This window comes from Orbicella franksi, chromosome 10, assembly GCF_964199315.1.
Source record: "Orbicella franksi chromosome 10, jaOrbFran1.1, whole genome shotgun sequence".
In the NCBI taxonomy this organism is placed as follows: Eukaryota; Metazoa; Cnidaria; class Anthozoa; order Scleractinia; family Merulinidae; genus Orbicella; species Orbicella franksi.
Window position 1 is genome coordinate 25013542 of NC_138154.1, and position 17916 is coordinate 25031457.

The following is a 17916-nucleotide window of genomic DNA, read 5'->3' on the forward strand; positions in this document are numbered from 1 at the left end:
AAACCGTGATGAGGTCTATTCAGATGTAGCGGACAGTGCTGGTTAAAGGCATTCATGTCTGGTATTTACTTTCGGCAAGTGCTCCATGATAATGCTCTAAAGTTCCGAAAATAGCCACATTCGGAAAGTAGTAGATCCAACAAGCTGAAACAAATCTGATATTTGTGTTAGATGGCCCTTATTAGGTCTTATCACAAAGTTTATATTACTGAAGAGGGACAACTGATTTTCGACAAAATTTGTCCCTTCTTCTCTCTATCTATTTGAAAGCAAGTTATTTAAAAATGAATCGTCCGACAAGTGGTAGCTGTTAAGCTGCCCAAAAATGGCGACAAACGGAAGTTTAATTTCCAACCTCAGAAAGTACGCGATAAGAAGCAGTTGCTAAAATCGGAAAGTAGGTAAAAAGGTGAAGTCTGCATACGAGCCAAGTGGCCCATCTGGCCGGGACTTATCCCGTTTTTTGTAGCATGAAGCGACTAGGAGTATTTCTACTCCCCCTGGATGGGATGCTAGTCCATCGCAGAGTTACCCCTAGTATTAAGCTCGCCGGTACCCATTTATGCACCTGGGTGAAGAAAGGCACTGTGAGAGTAAAATGTTTTGCCCAAGAACACGAGGCAATATCCCCGGCCAGAGCTCGAACCATGACTGCTCGATCCGGAGACAAAGCGCACTAACCATGAGGCCACCGCACCTCCGACAAAATCGGAAAATAACGAGGGTTATTACTCAATTTTTGTCTGTGCTTAGTTTCATGCAAAATATGGACCATTTGGTTTTAAACGTTAAAAGGCGTCGCAAGAGGAAGAATGGGAGGTTGATTGTATTTTCAGAGGACTTGCCATTGTATCCTGGATGTCTCTCTTGTCTTCCTCCTCGGATCACACCAGAAGCCGTATGTTACCACAAGCACTAAGGAGGCTGTAACGGAAGTAAACATAGGACTAAACCAGGACAAGTTATCGTTGAACTCTTAACTTGATCTACCAAGTACCGTTGTGCAGACTTGGTAGAATTCAGCAAAACGCCTCCCGCACGGTTCGCGTGATCAAAGACTGAGGCAGCCTTGTAAACCGGATCAGAACCAATCAAGGTGGTCGATTGCTGGCCAATGTGGGGACAACAATATGTTAACGTTGAAAGTGAAACAATTTTACCATTCCAGTCTGGGAGCTGGTTGGCTGTTCACTTCTAAATCCTCATCGTCAAGAATCATGCCATCGGCGCAAATCTGAAATAAAAGCTCTTTCCGCAAGATTCGGTTAGTTGTTAACATAAATTGAATACATCCGCTGGCTAACTGAAGTTCTTGATCACATTTTCTGACAGTGCTCCAAATGGGTTTGCCATTCTTATTTTGTGACAACCCATGAAGTTATCACTAGAAAAATTGCACACCTTGGATTTTCATAGGAAAATCCGGGTTGTACATTTGAAATTATACAACTAAGATTTTTGTCGTAAAAAATCAGAGTTGTACAGTCATTTTGAAAACAAACAAGAATCCAAGTTGTTACTTTGAAATTATACAACTTGGAGTTCTGCAATATAGAAATCTGAGGGTAGGCTAGAAACCGTTACTATGTCTGTTGTTTATTTGGTTAGAGAAATTTTATTTTTATCAAGGGAAAGTGAGAGAAAAGCATTGTTCTGGACCTCTAGTTTTGACTCTAACTCAAATCCTTGCATTGTGGGTAACAAATCATGTTTGGAATTCAAGACAGAATTGATGTTAAATACATTTATCAAAATTATTTTTAATATGTTTATGTTTTTTGCTTTTACACAATTTTACAGTCCCAGTGTTGTCACCGAATAGTCCGAGCACGCCTTCCGTGCCTATCATGGTAAACACCTGACACGTTTAGTTTTCAGGGCTTGGCTCTATAAAATGCCAACACAACTGAGAATAAGACACGTGCATTTAAAACGCGGCGATGAATTTCAAGCTCCCGAAGACACATGTTCAGTCTTTCCTTGAGGTTTTAAGTGATATCACAAAGGACTTCAAGAGTCAACTTCTTGAAAACTATTCAACGAATTTCATTTGAAATACCTATACTTTTTTAGAAGAAAATAACTGGCGACTGAGTGCGTGCTTTATTCGATATTTTTTTATTGATATCATTGTATGCTCTATTGTTTGACGCACAGAAATCTCAATAAAATATTCTGATGCAGCAAACACTTTTCTAGTGGGTGGAATGAATTTTAATCGTGTATGTAAGGAAGTCTCGAAGGACATCCCGTTCATTTTAGTGTCAGAAAGCGTCGTGTGTTGTGAAGGTGAACCAGTATCTTCGTCGATGTGCTCCCCTTCGCAGATAAGTATACGCTTTCGTTTTTTCATTTCATGATCTTGTTCGCTTTTCGCCTCGTTTCGCTACGCTTGCCTTTTTCCGCAGTTTAGTGGTTTAGTATAACCAGTTCGTTGAGCAATTTTTTACGTCCACACAGTGAAGAAATTGTTGAATACTGGGAGGGTGTGAAACTTTCGGAATAAAGAATTACCAAGTTCGTTTAGACAAGCACATCGGAATAGCAGGTTTGAAAGTTTCTTACTGAATACCACATTTCAGAAATACTAGCTCTCTTGTTCGTCGTATTTGTAACTGTTTAATGTTGTCCTTGGCGGGTCTGAACTGCAGGTCACATTCCACAGGTCAGAGTACAGAGTCACTGCACTACAGATAAATAAACAGCACCAAGATTCAGTCTCCTAGCCCTAATTAGCCCTAGCACTCTGCGAAAATGTTGTTTTAGATCGAGGGGAAACTTTTGGCATAGTTATTCATCAGTAGAGTAAGGATTTCTACTCTTGACCTGTGGAATGTGACCTGTGTTTTATACCCGGCTTGTTATCCATTGCTCCGATGCTCTGAGTTACTCAGGGTATGAAGATCTGACTGACTTAATATCAACAGTTTTAAAGTTACGTCAATAGTATTCCCTGAGAATTTAAATTCTTTTCTCATGCAGGAACAATTTGTTTCCATACAATCGCTGAACTTACTGCTCGTGAATGTTTTAATTGGAGTTTAATTTAGTCGGTTTTACTTTGAGACCGACTTTGTTGAGATGTTATACAGCCATCCTTGTCCTTCGCCTCACGATTGATTTCTGATACATTTTCGGGTAAGTAATATCAAAATATTTGGTTAGAATTTCAGAAATGAAGGCAGATTTGAGTTATAATTACATTGTGGCTTTTGTTCATTTATCCTCATGTTTTCATAATTGTTCACATTTTCGTGAAATCAGAAATTACTTGACGAATGGAACCAATTTCGAGCAAACTTGCGTTGAATTCTGGCGAGAAAATAATTTTAAGAGAACATTAAGAAATTTGTTAATGCAGGCGATATTGTCCGATGTTATATGGCCGGTTTCTAACTACCAAACTGATTGACCGACTGATAAGACCTCAAACTCAAAGGTGATATATTTTTGACAGTTTCCTCTCTCCTTCTGGCATTAGACGAACAGAGGGAACCCAAAGGAAATATAACCATTATGAGCTAGACCACGAGTAGTCCCTCTTTCGCTTAGTCCGTCGTGCGTGACGCGAAAGAAAACCGCGAGAAAAGAAATGGCCGCGCGAAATCCTGGAGGCGAAGAGCCCCGAGGATTTCGCGCGGCCATTTTTTTCTCGCGAATTTCTTTCGCGTCACGCACGACGGACTAAGCGAAAGAGGGACTACTCGTAGTCTATTATGAGCAGCCGTGTTCAGCTTTGAAGCTCCGTTCTCTCCTTATCAGTCTCTTCATGTTGCGATCAACTCCAATATCCGGTAAATTCTAGGTTTTACTTTATCTTTATTTTACAAGTATGATCTGACCTTGTTGCAAAGTCTGATTTAAAAATTCTGACTAAGATAGCTATCACGATAAATTGATTGCCATGGTTCAGTTTGACCCTTGCTACAATTTTATGAATTTTTTGTTCTAGTGTATGGTAATTTCAATTAAAATGCAACAGAAACCTTTTTGGATTGCAGGTTGTAGTTCTTGGGCTCTAGCGCAACCTGGTAGTTGACTACAGGAAATGACTGATTTCAGATAAGTACTTGGTAGTTTTGTCATTTGTTCGTCGTTTTCCTGGTAAACGATTTAATTCAGAGCAAGATTGATCGAAATACAATATACCACCAGAATCCCAGACCTAGCACGTTTGTACTCAGTAAATTTTCTAAGCGAAAAGAAAGCCAGTCACCACTATAAAATGCATTTCTCTAGTCTCTTGATTTCAGGCTAGCGAATACAATGTAATATGCCTGAAAATAGCAACATTGAACAACTACAAGACTGTTCTATTGAATAAAAGGAGATTTACTTCATTTCTTGACATTTGCTCTCTTTTTTCCAAGGTTGAACACAGAGTGCACGTGCATTGAAAGAAAATGCAGCCATCTTGGATTGCAGTGTTTTACCCTTCGCTTCGATGCAAGCAGACGACATCTGAAAGATTTTATAGTCAGATAAGCTCGTTGTCATTTTCTTAACTCTTCTGTCTTATACCATTTGCAGTATCAGTCCAAGAAAGAAAATAATTGATTTTCTTTTATCATGTTGAGTACATCCTGAAGGAAATAACCAAATGAACTGTCTTCAGGCATGTAACAAAAAAAAAATGTATACTGCTCTGTGCGTTCAAACGCAGCCTGAATAGTATTTATGCTTTAAATGTCTCTGTGAAACGCTAGCTCTGCATTGTTTTGACCAAATTCCTAAGCCTAACGCAATTTTTAAAAGTCAGTGTATCAAAGCTTCCTCTTTTCTTTTTCATGGAGGTTTTAAAAAAGATATGCTGAGAGAAAACAAGTCCATTTTGTACGACAGTGCCTGGCTCTAATGTTCTTTGGTACAAAGTAAGTATTGCAAACATCTTGGTTCAGATAGACCAGATATTATCTTTGCAGCTTTCTATTCATTAACTGAGAAATGTTGTTTAAATGTACGACCAAAGCTCAGCAGTAACGTTCATAAATATTTATTGCCGGTGTTAGAAATTTATCTGCAACTTGCCTCACTTGGTTTCTGGAAAATTTATGACACGAAGGACTGAAAATTTGCCAATGTAAGAAAAGCAACTTCGTTAGCTCTTGGACTCAGTGGTTTCAATTAGTAGTTCACTGCTTGCTAATGGCTGGAAACGCTTTTTCCCTACAATAAGTCCAGCACCTCAAATTTTCCGTTTTTTTCGGTTTCAGTCCCAAGTTAATAAAATCTCCTTCCATGTCAATACATTTCAAAGTATCTTGCTGAGAAAATCTTTAACTATTTTAATGTCCTCGGCAGAACCAGGAAGTTTGTTTCAGATTTGCCAGCCAACAAAAATTTAGTGTTTTCTTAAATAATTTTACCATACAGTATTGATACCTGCTTTAAGAAGTCACTGCAGAATTGTCTGTTATTAAATTTATAAACACGTCTCGAATTTGCTGATGAAAAAAATAGTTTGTTTTATGTTTAATCTCCCTTTTTGCCAGGTGAACTCGGATATTGAAGAGAAAGTGTGGCCATTTTGGATTGCAGTGTGTAATTCTTGAACGCTGGTGCACTATAACATATTGGAAAAATCTTAATTCAGATAAGTTCACCCTTTCCTTATTTTACTTGAATTTGTCGTCGACCACTTTAATAACTGTGTCATTCCAAGTATCCTGTAGAGAAATCTAATCGAGAGTAGTGAAAGATGAAATTTTGATCCTGTGGTGAGCGTGGGACAAAGAATTGAACATCTCAATTCGTGACGGGATTCGAACCCATAAACTCTTAGATACCGGTTGGGCAACGAGGAATTGTTCTGATGCCCGAACGAATTCTTAAAAGTAACAAGATTGCGAGAGATTTGTTCATCAATTTCAATAAAGTAATGCTTTAGAAAAGCACTGTAAATGTGTATTTAGGGGCAAATATTCGAAATTAACACAACTGGAGATCCGATAATCGTTGAAAAGTAATTTAACTTGTTGTCTTTTGCTCTTCTTATCACCAGGTTGAATGCAAACATCGTTTCAGTGGAAAGTGTAGCCATGCTGGATCAAAGTGTGTAAGCTTTCGAAGCCTGGTTTAAGTTGACAGCCATTGAAAACACCTTTTTTCAGGTAAGTCGTTTTCTTCTCTGTTTACCATTGAACGGTTTCAGTCCAAAGGGTGACCATATAAATGCCTTCCTGACCCTTGTTATAAGTATCTCAGTTGGAGAGAAAATATTGCAATCAGGATATATTGTAACTAGTAAGAAGAATTTTACTTGAAGATTGGAGACTTGTGCAGTGACATAATGGAATCAAAGTTAACAGAATAAAACAACATGCTGGTGTTAATAATTATAACTTTCGTAAGAACATTGTGAAAACAGTGAGTGTTAAGTGATACAATCAATATTAACCAGCTATTTTGCTGATGTTTCCTTTCTTTCTAGGTTAAATGCAATTTCAAAGAAATATGTAGTCATTTTGGATTGCAGTGTACTGGCTCTTGGACCCTGGCCTGTAAATATCTTACTTCAGGTAAGTCGTTTTCTTGTTTCTCTAGTCGTTTACCATTAACGGATTCAGTCCACGAGTGATCAAAATATAACCTCATCGTACCTCGTTGCGTTGTCAAGTATGTTACAAAGGCAATGTTACCAAATTCATAAACTAAGAACAAAAGAAATGTATGACAATCAATTGGTAGAATTAATATTTTGAGTACGAGACTGAAGTGAAAGGTTGAACATCGCAATTTATTATTTTAAAGGACAACTTGAAACGGACCAATATTCTCCGCAATGCAAAATTGAAGTGCTTTTTCCTGACATTTTGAATTCAAATTTAACAGAATAAAAACGTGGTGGTGGTACTAGCAATTGTTACAAATTTATTTTGATATAAACATTGTGAAAAACAAAGATTCTAAAGTGGCATTTCAGCTTACTCTCGGCTTGGCTTTGCGAACGAAGACTGTTTAAGGAAGTGATCCTCTCATGTTGCAGACAGAGAACCATGTACGACAATTTACGAGAACAATTCCAGTTTAATAGTACAATGATAATTTGCAGTGCGAACAATGCTTTCCTTATACGAGGCCGCAAATGAACTTTAAAGGTGATTCATTTAGAGAGCGAATTGCTCAAAATCAATTTTTTTTTAGAATAGTATTGTCAGGCATTCAAGAACGAACAGCAACTTAATTTATAACGACTAATAGAGCTCATGACTTTATCGGCATGACAATTCTAATTGCGCTTTGGCAAACACGATCATTTTTTGGTCATCAATGTTTGAAGCTTGACCAAAATCTATATAAACATGCCCTACTTTTTCGTCTGTGTAACTGATATAAGTACAGTGTTAAACATGGAGGTGAATGAAAAAATATCATCGCCTAGGGCAAATTAGTGTCTTGCTACACCATTTAATATGGAAAATTAACGTTTAGAACAGAGAAAACAGAATTAATTTTTCAGGTGGCTGAAAATATTTACGAGCGTTGTTTGGTTTCGATACGTACTTGCATGTGTCCGGGCACAAGTGGGCTCAAGCCTTGAGAGAAATGTCATGTTTTCGATGTAGCGATGTTTCACCGACATAGATTTCAAAGTGTAGTTTGAGTATTTTCTTTTTCTCAAGAAAACAACAGTTTGTTGCATGTGAATAAAGTTTTTGTGTCAGTATTCAAGCAAACAATAAACAAATAACATTCCAGCTAGAATAAATATGTGACGCTAGTCTCGCAGGGTAGCTGAAATGATAAATTGAAGTAATGGTCGATACATTTTGAAACAAACAGCAAAAAGAAAAAAATGGACCCAGAGAAAAATAGATAAATAAAACAAGTACATAGGTCAAAAGGTGTCAAAACTACTGTTTACACATATGAGATGTAATAATGAAATGGAAAATAGATAAAATAGAATCGAAAACTGTAGAAAGCTTTGAATTTACATAGTATGTTAATTGCTACACGCGCAGTCTCCTGCTTCCTTGGAATGTCGTTTTCCGTAATAAATAACCAATCTTTAATCTAAGCGGGAGCCATAACCGGGGACAGAGACCGTAAGTCTCGGGATCTGCGCGCACCTAATGATATGGGGCACTTTTGCTATTTTTAGAACAAATTGCGCCACCCTGACGACATACATCCGCGCGGATCCACGCACATGCCGTGGGTTCTCGCGTGGATGTTGTCTAAAGAATAAAGTTCATGTAAGAAATCTCTCTACTCTGGTATCGAGGTAATTTGTGAATTTCTCAAACAGTGCTTAATCATAACCAAAACCTGTTTTTGATAGTTTCTTATTATTTCTGCTCGTTTGGCAAGTTTGCAAAAATTTTTGGAAGGAAAGTCTGACACGTACAAGTAGCTCCAGGGCGTGCACTTTAAAGTCCGAGTCGGTGTTGTAGCTAATGGGCAACAAATCTTGACAAAGATTTCTTTCGTTATCTTTTGTGCTGAGATTCTGCAACAATTTTCACCAACGCCAAAAGGCTACTATCGTGTGTGTTTCTTCAACGTAGTGAAATTTTACACAGCTGCGAAAATAAAATAGACAAGGAGTTTTGATAACTCAGCCAACAAAATCGAAATCGTTATTCGAGTTGATTAAAGAAAGCGTCATCGTAATTTTGCTGATTATTCCTGCTGTATTCACATATTTTCAGCTAAGCAGTTTAATGTGTTCTCAAACATTTATCAACCTTGAACATATTTAAAAGCTAGAGATATTATTGCGGAAGTCCAATTTGTCATGTTTACTGACTGTACAAAACACGCATCGGCGGGCGCTCTTATTCATCGACAACAGACAATTTATTGAATTTTACACAAACAAAGCCTCGCCGTATCTACAGACGTAAACTTATTGGGCCTTGATGAAATATCAAGTGTTGCTTACAATTCAGGCGAAATGCAAACTTGCAATTTTTTACTACTTTTCGGTGGCGATAGACTCTGGCGAAATCCCCGCAAGCGTGTGGCAAGAGGAGGGAAACTTTGAAGTCCTAAGACGCTGCAATAGCCAAATTTTTCCAACTAGTTTTTTTGCTGTGTTACGGAAAAGCTGTTAATCTTCAGCGTATCTGAAATTTACAGTGGAGTAAAGTGGAACTCTTGTAAAAGAAGCAGCGGTACGCAACTTGGTCTGAGTGATATAAAACGGGACATACCTAAATTCGACACTGTCTTACTTCAGTCGAATTGGAGCAGCTTACGACAATAATAATTAAGCAAAATTCCAACAGACATAAACGTATTGAGTTGTGGGCCAAAAGCATAAAACATATCGGGGATTTCGGATGCCATTTTCCCCGCGCTACAACCGCAAAAATCCTCGCAGCATGTACGCGCGCTTTCCTTACACGATGGCGCAATTTGTTCTAAAAATAGAAAAATTGTCCCATATCATAGGGACAGCCCCAATACTAGAAATGGCGCGTGCTTACGGTCTCCGTCGTCCCCGATTATGACTCCTGATCTAAACTCATTTTAGCAACTCAGTGTATAATTTTCACATCGATTCGACATAGGGAAGATTAGTACAAAGTTATTACATTGAAAAACGTTATTATCATAAGTTGGAAACTAGTCTCAGTGCAGGAACCGTGATTTTACAAGAAGTGTTTACAATCAGTATTGCTGAGGAAAGGTTTCAAGACATAATTATCATTAAGGTTGAATTTTTGCTTTGGAACTTTTGAACAAACCTTTTGAATATTAATCATATTCGTCTATCCTTTTCATCTTTTATATGGAGTTCTTAAAATGAAACAAATTTTAGAACATGCAAAGGGTGAAGGTTAACTGAGTGTCTCTTTCCATGTTCATCAAATTATAAATGCGGTATAGTAATAAAAGATATATGCAGTATGCGGTGATTAATCATCTAGGAATGTTAATTTTCGTGCAATAACTTGTCAGGTAAAAATGATATCGTGCTTTTGAAAAGGACCTCCATCTTGGATTTCAAAATTTTGCAAATATGTCAAAAAGTTTGAAAATACTAAAAAATATGGTGATTCAAATTTTTTTTTAAATAAGACTTTGTAAAAACCAAAAAAATCTCTAAAACATAGACTTGAGCTTAGAAAGGTACACCTAAATTCATAAACACCTTTGAGTGTGCTTGTTTACCACAGGAACGTCAAGAAAAGCAGTGAACTAATTGACACAACAAAACGTTCCCTGATTGTTTAAACAAGGAGTTACCAAGTTTAGTTATTTATATTGACCTGCGTCAGTTTCCATTGTTATCACTTTATCAAGATACTGGAAAGAGCATTGACCTAAATACTGTTTCGAGACGCATTGGCAATAATTAAAGTGAGATAAGAAAGTACTTAAACACAATACATTTGAACATGGTTAATAAAGGGAAATAGTTATGAATCATGGCAAATTTCTTTGTTGTATGTTTTTGTTGGCTGTTTGGGGCGGGGGAGGGGGGGGGGGAGGTTGACCCTGCGCAAAATCTGGAAAAATACAAAAAGTGGTTATGTTTGCTCATACAACTAACCAATAAAAACATTGCGATTACGTAATTCATGCACAGTCTAGGAGCATAAAACAAAAAGATGTACAGGGTCAAAGACCTTCCAACATAACTCTTAGCCTGTTTGTTTGCTTTTTTGATGTTTGGTGGGATTCTTAACCATTCCCTCTATTAACTATGATTTGAACAAATGCAACTGTCTTAAGGATATGCTTGAAATTGTATCGATGACCTATAAGAAACTGGAACCGAGAATCAAACACGTAACCGTGAGGAAATTTAGTCGTGGACATGTTAACAGGTCGTTAATAATTTGCAGCAGGAAATCATTTCACATCATTGCTGATAAAGGCTGTATTTTTACCCCGCATTTGTAAGTCTATTTCTTAGCTGGTCGGTAATAGCAGATCGAGTTTTGATGTTGTTTCCGAAGCAATATTTGTTTTTCAACTCCTTGGCCGGCGAGTGTACTATGGTTTCTGATAGTTGAATAAGCGACGCTTTGGTAAGCAGTGAAAACACAAGGTCAATTTGCAAGGACCGACGTAACCTAATAAAAAAAGAAGTACCGGATCCTGTCCCTGTAAAGGATGTAATTGGACTTGGTGATGTCGGACTACTGACAAAGACACTAGGCTGATAAAAAGGTTTGAGAACCACATAATCAATTCATATATTTCGAAAAGCTTAAAAAAAACGTCCAGTGCCTTGAAAAGATTGCAGAGGCTTTGTTTTTGATTTTTCGGTTTTACGTTCTTTGATCAATAATATCAATACTTTTGAAGCATGAATCAGTGGTACTCTATTAAAAGTTAAAGGGACACAGTCAGCTGGAGCACATGCGCATTAGATACCATTTGATTTCATAGTTAATTTGCATATCACAGAGACACGATCCATACAAATATGATACACTTTTTCAAAGTGACAAAACTAGTGTCCAGGTCAGCGCGGTCCCAAAGACGACTGTGTCCCTTTAAGGATACCAAAAACATAAAAAAGCCATCTTTGACAAGAGGTGCTGTTTTCTGTAAGCGATAATCCAACCAAGTATTAACACAGCGGAGAAGGGCTTAAGTTTTGTATCACTCGACTTCAGTTTGCAGAGAAATATTGGGCCACGGCCCATCCAAGGATGCGAATAAGACAAGTGGAAATGAGTATGTCAGTTTCTTTCTTAAGATTTGTTAAGTGCAGTTCAGAAAACCTGAAAAAAGACATTAAATGCAAGTCATTTCTTCCCTTCTGGTTCAGATCGAGGCAGAGCGTGTTGTTGATCATAAGTAAGGAAACAAGGTCGTGTCAACATGCCAGCAGAAGTAAATAGTTGCTGCAAAGTTAAAGTTTTAACTTTGAAAATGAAATTTACAATTTTAACATTAAAATTTCTAGGTCCAGAAATGTTTTCTAACAAAAGAATTCACAAAGTCAATCATTCTTCATAATGATTTCAGGAAAACGTTTTATTGCGATCACTCTTGATCATTAGGTAAGAATTAATAACCAACAGTTATTGTGCTTGACAACGGTACAGTAATCTGTTTATCATTAGTACAAGTCTACCGGATTATACTAATGCAATACTACATTCTGATTGGCTAAGGTATATCTCTTACGATCACCATTACTATTAAGTGGTTGAAGATTGTCTGCAAAACAGGGACATTTTTTCTCGTCTCACCGAAGTTTCGGAAGAGGATTTAGAAATATTGAATGGATAATCAAATTCTGCAGAAGGCCCAGTGAAACAAGGCCATTTGCTGTCACAGCACTCGAAATTTTAGAAAAAAAAGCTGATAATCGTTCGGACAAAGCTGAAAGATGGACTCAAAAGACAGTTCATTCTGCGCTCGATAACACTATGGTGACGTTTTAAAGTGTAGAGATTTAATTGGCAATCATTTAGTAAGAGTTCTATACTTAAACGACTAGTTTATTTTGCTTAGTACTTGTTTATTTTTTTCTGAAGCCAAAAGCTAGCGTTACCTTGTGAACATTTCATTATGTATGTAAGTACCGTAAGTTTTATTTGGAAAGAAAATATAGAACAAGTAGGAGAGTATCGCAGCAGCACCCTCACTCCGACAGTTCATCGCATAATAATACATGTTGATTCTGCGTGACACATTCTGATGAACTGTTAATATTTGATTCGATCAACAGGTAGCCTGAGGAATAGTAAAGAAAGTGAACAATGATACACCACAGCGAACAACTGGCTAAAAGACAAATGCAGAAACACTTTCAATAAATTCTCTTTGAGCTTGGAAATAAACTTTAAGAAAAGCACCTGTACTCCGTTTATCGTAAATCTGTTGATCCTCAGAGTAAGTTACGATGGAAGAGTTGATTAACAAATGAAGCGGACGTGAATATATATAATATTAAGTCTGTAAGAGGGAAGAATAAAAAGATAGAGATTTTCGCAAATAACGAAAGTAAACTTAGCTGATGTAAGGAAGGTGCAAAAAGCAAATTAAAGACTAGAATCCAATAAGCTCTTACACCTTCCTGTGATAAAATATTATTTAGAAAATAACTGTAGAAAAAAATATGCCGCAGAACCAGAAAGGTGAGTGCGGTTAAACATGTGTCGTTGTCCTTTACTTTGCGTTTAAATTCAGTTTAATCCAATGAACATTACTCATTCCCAAAGCAGAGGGCAATGCCAGAAAAAAATCGTCAGATAAAAAAAAATCGTGAGATACCCCTACACAAGCCATTGTGCACAGTAGTTTATCTTCGGCCAAAAATCCCCCACCATCTTACAGGGGAAGATTGTTCGAAGAGTCCTAATTCCTGTCCCCCAAAACCCCCACTCCCCTGATTGAAACAATCGCGAAGGAGGATTAAACCTCGTCCATAATCCTTTACTTTCCTAGAGAGAATATTTGGAGAGGAAGTTTAACTCTCATCCATAATCTTCCACTCGTCCTTTAAAGTTCAAAAAGGGGTTGTAATATGAGGTAGACTTCCTCCCAAAGTACTTTTCTCTGAGAGGGTTAGAGGTTAAGAAGTAGCGGTAAGACTAAACTACACTGTGTCGACACTATGGGCATAAATAAGCCGTCTAGTCTTTCAGCCATTTCCTAAACCTTGACCATCTTAAAGAAAATTACTTTGGGAGGAAGTTTTACTGAAACTGTAACCACTTTTGACTTTTAAAGAAAAGATTAAGAGATTATGGTTAAGACATACACTTCCAACCAAATCTCCTTCCTAGGAAAGTAGAGGATTATAGAAAAAATTTATTCCTCACGCGCGATTGTTTCATTCAGTGGAGTGGAGGTTTGAGGAACAGAAATTATGCTCTTCAAACAGTATTCCCCGGTAAGATAGTGCGGAATTTTGGCCAAAAGATAAACCAATGTGCCCAAAATATCGTGTAGGGGTATCTCTCACTGACGATTTTCTAAAGGCATTCCGCTCCGCTTTGGGAAGAGAAAGTGTATCTCGGATTCAACTAAACTTAAATGCAAAGTAATTCTCCTTCCAAGCAAGGTAACGGATAATCACTGTTATTAATAAAAGCATTTCCACCTCGTTTTTTACGATTTCTAGAGTCATCACCTAAATTGAATATATGAATAAATTAACGATGGGAAGAGTCATCTTGCTCCCTGCTACCTCCTCTGGGGAGGAGCCAGGAGGGAAAAAGAGTCATCTTGCTCCCTGCTACCTCCTCTGGGGAGGAGCCAGGAGGGAAAAAGAGTCATCTTGCTCCCTGCTACCTCCTCTGGGGAGGAGCCAGGAGGGAAAAAGAGTCATCTTGCTCCCTGCTACCTCCTCTGGGGAGGAGCCAGGAGGGAAAAAGAGTCATCTTGCTCCCTGCTACCTCCTCTGGGGAGGAGCCAGGAGGGAAAAAGAGTCATCTTGCTCCCTGCTACCTCCTCTGGGGAGGAGCCAGGAGGGAAAAAGAGTCATCTTGCTCCCTGCTACCTCCTCTGGGGAGGAGCCAGGAGGGAAAAAGAGTCATCTTGCTCCCTGCTACCTCCTCTGGGGAGGAGCCAGGAGGGAAAAAGAGTCATCTTGCTCCCTGCTACCTCCTCTGGGGAGGAGCCAGGAGGGAAAAAGAGTCATCTTGCTCCCTGCTACCTCCTCTGGGGAGGAGCCAGGAGGGAAAAAGAGTCATCTTGCTCCCTGCTACCTCCTCTGGGGAGGAGCCAGGAGGGAAAAAGAGTCATCTTGCTCCCTGCTACCTCCTCTGGGGAGGAGCCAGGAGGGAAAAAGAGTCATCTTGCTCCCTGCTACCTCCTCTGGGGAGGAGCCAGGAGGGAAAAAGAGTCATCTTGCTCCCTGCTACCTCCTCTGGGGAGGAGCCAGGAGGGAAAAAGAGTCATCTTGCTCCCTGCTACCTCCTCTGGGGAGGAGCCAGGAGGGAAAAAGAGTCATCTTGCTCCCTGCTACCTCCTCTGGGGAGGAGCCAGGAGGGAAAAAGAGTCATCTTGCTCCCTGCTACCTCCTCTGGGGAGGAGCCAGGAGGGAAAAAGAGTCATCTTGCTCCCTGCTACCTCCTCTGGGGAGGAGCCAGGAGGGAAAAAGAGTCATCTTGCTCCCTGCTACCTCCTCTGGGGAGGAGCCAGGAGGGAAAAAGAGTCATCTTGCTCCCTGCTACCTCCTCTGGGGAGGAGCCAGGAGGGAAAAAGAGTCATCTTGCTCCCTGCTACCTCCTCTGGGGAGGAGCCAGGAGGGAAAAAGAGTCATCTTGCTCCCTGCTACCTCCTCTGGGGAGGAGCCAGGAGGGAAAAAGAGTCATCTTGCTCCCTGCTACCTCCTCTGGGGAGGAGCCAGGAGGGAAAAAGAGTCATCTTGCTCCCTGCTACCTCCTCTGGGGAGGAGCCAGGAGGGAAAAAGAGTCATCTTGCTCCCTGCTACCTCCTCTGGGGAGGAGCCAGGAGGGAAAAAGAGTCATCTTGCTCCCTGCTACCTCCTCTGGGGAGGAGCCAGGAGGGAAAAAGAGTCATCTTGCTCCCTGCTACCTCCTCTGGGGAGGAGCCAGGAGGGAAAAAGAGTCATCTTGCTCCCTGCTACCTCCTCTGGGGAGGAGCCAGGAGGGAAAAAGAGTCATCTTGCTCCCTGCTACCTCCTCTGGGGAGGAGCCAGGAGGGAAAAAGAGTCATCTTGCTCCCTGCTACCTCCTCTGGGGAGGAGCCAGGAGGGAAAAAGAGTCATCTTGCTCCCTGCTACCTCCTCTGGGGAGGAGCCAGGAGGGAAAAAGAGTCATCTTGCTCCCTGCTACCTCCTCTGGGGAGGAGCCAGGAGGGAAAAAGAGTCATCTTGCTCCCTGCTACCTCCTCTGGGGAGGAGCCAGGAGGGAAAAAGAGTCATCTTGCTCCCTGCTACCTCCTCTGGGGAGGAGCCAGGAGGGAAAAAGAGTCATCTTGCTCCCTGCTACCTCCTCTGGGGAGGAGCCAGGAGGGAAAAAGAGTCATCTTGCTCCCTGCTACCTCCTCTGGGGAGGAGCCAGGAGGGAAAAAGAGTCATCTTGCTCCCTGCTACCTCCTCATGTTGTGTGCGTTTGGCCACCCTGTCGCGACGTGTTTGGTGTTTTTGTCAACTTTGAACCATCAGTTCGTAATATATCTGAAGAGGTCTCAAGAGGGTGGCCAAGCGCGCGCAACATGTTGCGCAGAACAATGTTGTGATTTGTTGGATTGACCTGTTGAGATCATTGAGGGGGGGGGGGTGGGGGTTGGGGGTTAAGATCTTTATTTATCAACACACTTTGTTGAAGTTTTTAAGTAATGGACAAGGACAAGATTTGGCCGCAAACTTAGTTTGCGGCTTGTTTATACATCCTTTTTTTCGTTATTGAATATCTAATGTTGTAGAAGGTTTCAAGAGCTCTTTTTTGTGAGTCCTTTAATTGGCCCTTACACCTTCTTAACATAAGGAAAGGCTTTGCGAAATTTCACTTAAGTACTGTACTTTGATTCACATTGTTTTAAAGAAGAAAATGCTGATGAAAGCTACCTTGCAAGTCTTGTTTATTGCTTAAATAGTTTTCAAAAATTTAGTAATGTTTTTCCAAAAAGTCACATAACTCTTTTCGAAGACTTGCTCACCTCCTTTTTTAACATTTTATTTTAAGGTGGTTGAATTTAATATTGATCAGTGCTGCAGCCCATTTTCTTAACGGTTCCGTCTAATCTCTGTGATCCTGTTGACAAGAATTATCATTATTGATCAGTTAGAAGGCAAGTGTAAGTGCTATCTAGACAATTGAAAATACGTGCACTGAGACGTTATATGCTAATTTACCAACTGTACTGGGTTAACAAGAATGAGCGCAAAAATTTCAAATCTCTATGTCAAGTTTTTTCTTTCTTTAATTTCTTTTCATATACACAAGCTATTCGTATCGTTTAGGTTTGATAGGTTGCCATCAATATTTGGGTGCTACTTTATCACAAAATCCGTTAACCAGGATTCTATTATCATTCTATAGAAAGTCAAGTTAACAACGTGTTATGCTAAAATGAATACTACCTTCAAAACAGCAAGGAACACACATGGTATCCATGGATACACTGACTAAACTTATACTAGAAAATTCGGCAATGTTGTCAGATTTGATATCAAGACAACATCCTATACAGTTTCTTTATTTCTTTATTCTCATCACTTGACTTTTTGAGAATGTTTTAAGACAGCTAGGAGAAATTGTTTGTTGATTTCTAGTTCTTGAGAATTGAAAAGTTCATTCAGTTCTACCTTGCCGCTATTTTCTACGTGACGAGCACATTGCTTTTCCCCTGTCAATTTTAAACCTTTTTTATCCGTAAGACAAAGCATTGAACTTGACTCATTTACTATTCTATAAAGTGCCCATGAAATGATCTTTCGAGCTAAATCAAGCCATTCTTTAAGTGAACCTCAAATTACTGTTTATTTGTGTAACTGAAGTGTGAAGAAACATATTTTAAACTCAAAATTGGTAGACAAAAAGCTCTATTTCGTTTTGGAGACTGATGGCAAAATCAGATTTGTAAACTATCTCGCTTGTCAGTTTCCCACTGTCAGACATATTAAACAGAGTGCGTTTATTTTATCACTGAACTTGTCGTGTATAGTAAGTCCTTTTATATAGAGAACGGGTTTGTTGGGGAATTTGATGCCTCGCCGACACCTCTCTTAAGACCGTAGCTAGAAACGCTCCAAACATGTATGGAGTTACCACTTTTTATCGGTACTAACTGGAAAATTTAATATCCATTTACGACAAACAGAAATATTTTATTATTCTAGGCTATATTCTTTCCAGGAATCTTAAAGGTACTGAATAATTTTAAAATACCTTAAGCTATTCCGCAGCATTTTTAACAGAGTGTTGCCAAATTATTTCTGGTTACAATAAAATAATGGAAAATCGAAAACTAATCCCCATTATGGAATAATATAACTTTACTTCTTGTTTACTTTTGCAACAAAGTGGG

The 17916-nt window shown here is 39.2% G+C and overlaps 2 long non-coding RNA genes across 3 annotated transcripts; both read left to right on the top strand.

The window, feature by feature from the left end:
• Positions 1-3000: 3000 nt before the first annotated feature.
• Positions 3001-4850, top strand: LOC145499436 (uncharacterized). 2 transcript variants are annotated; one of them, XR_014050932.1, is made up of 4 exons: positions 3001-3138; positions 4002-4066; positions 4371-4476; positions 4794-4850. It is a non-coding gene; the product is annotated as an uncharacterized LOC145499436 (long non-coding RNA). The 2 variants fall into 2 exon arrangements; XR_014050931.1 differs by lacking the exon at positions 4794-4850 and having other exon boundaries at positions 4371-4567.
• A 441-nt stretch (positions 4851-5291) lies between these two features.
• Positions 5292-13131, top strand: LOC145499861 (uncharacterized). Its single transcript, XR_014050998.1, has 3 exons — positions 5292-6110; positions 6431-6518; positions 12644-13131. It is a non-coding gene; the product is annotated as an uncharacterized LOC145499861 (long non-coding RNA).
• The last annotated feature ends 4785 nt before the right edge of the window (positions 13132-17916 follow it).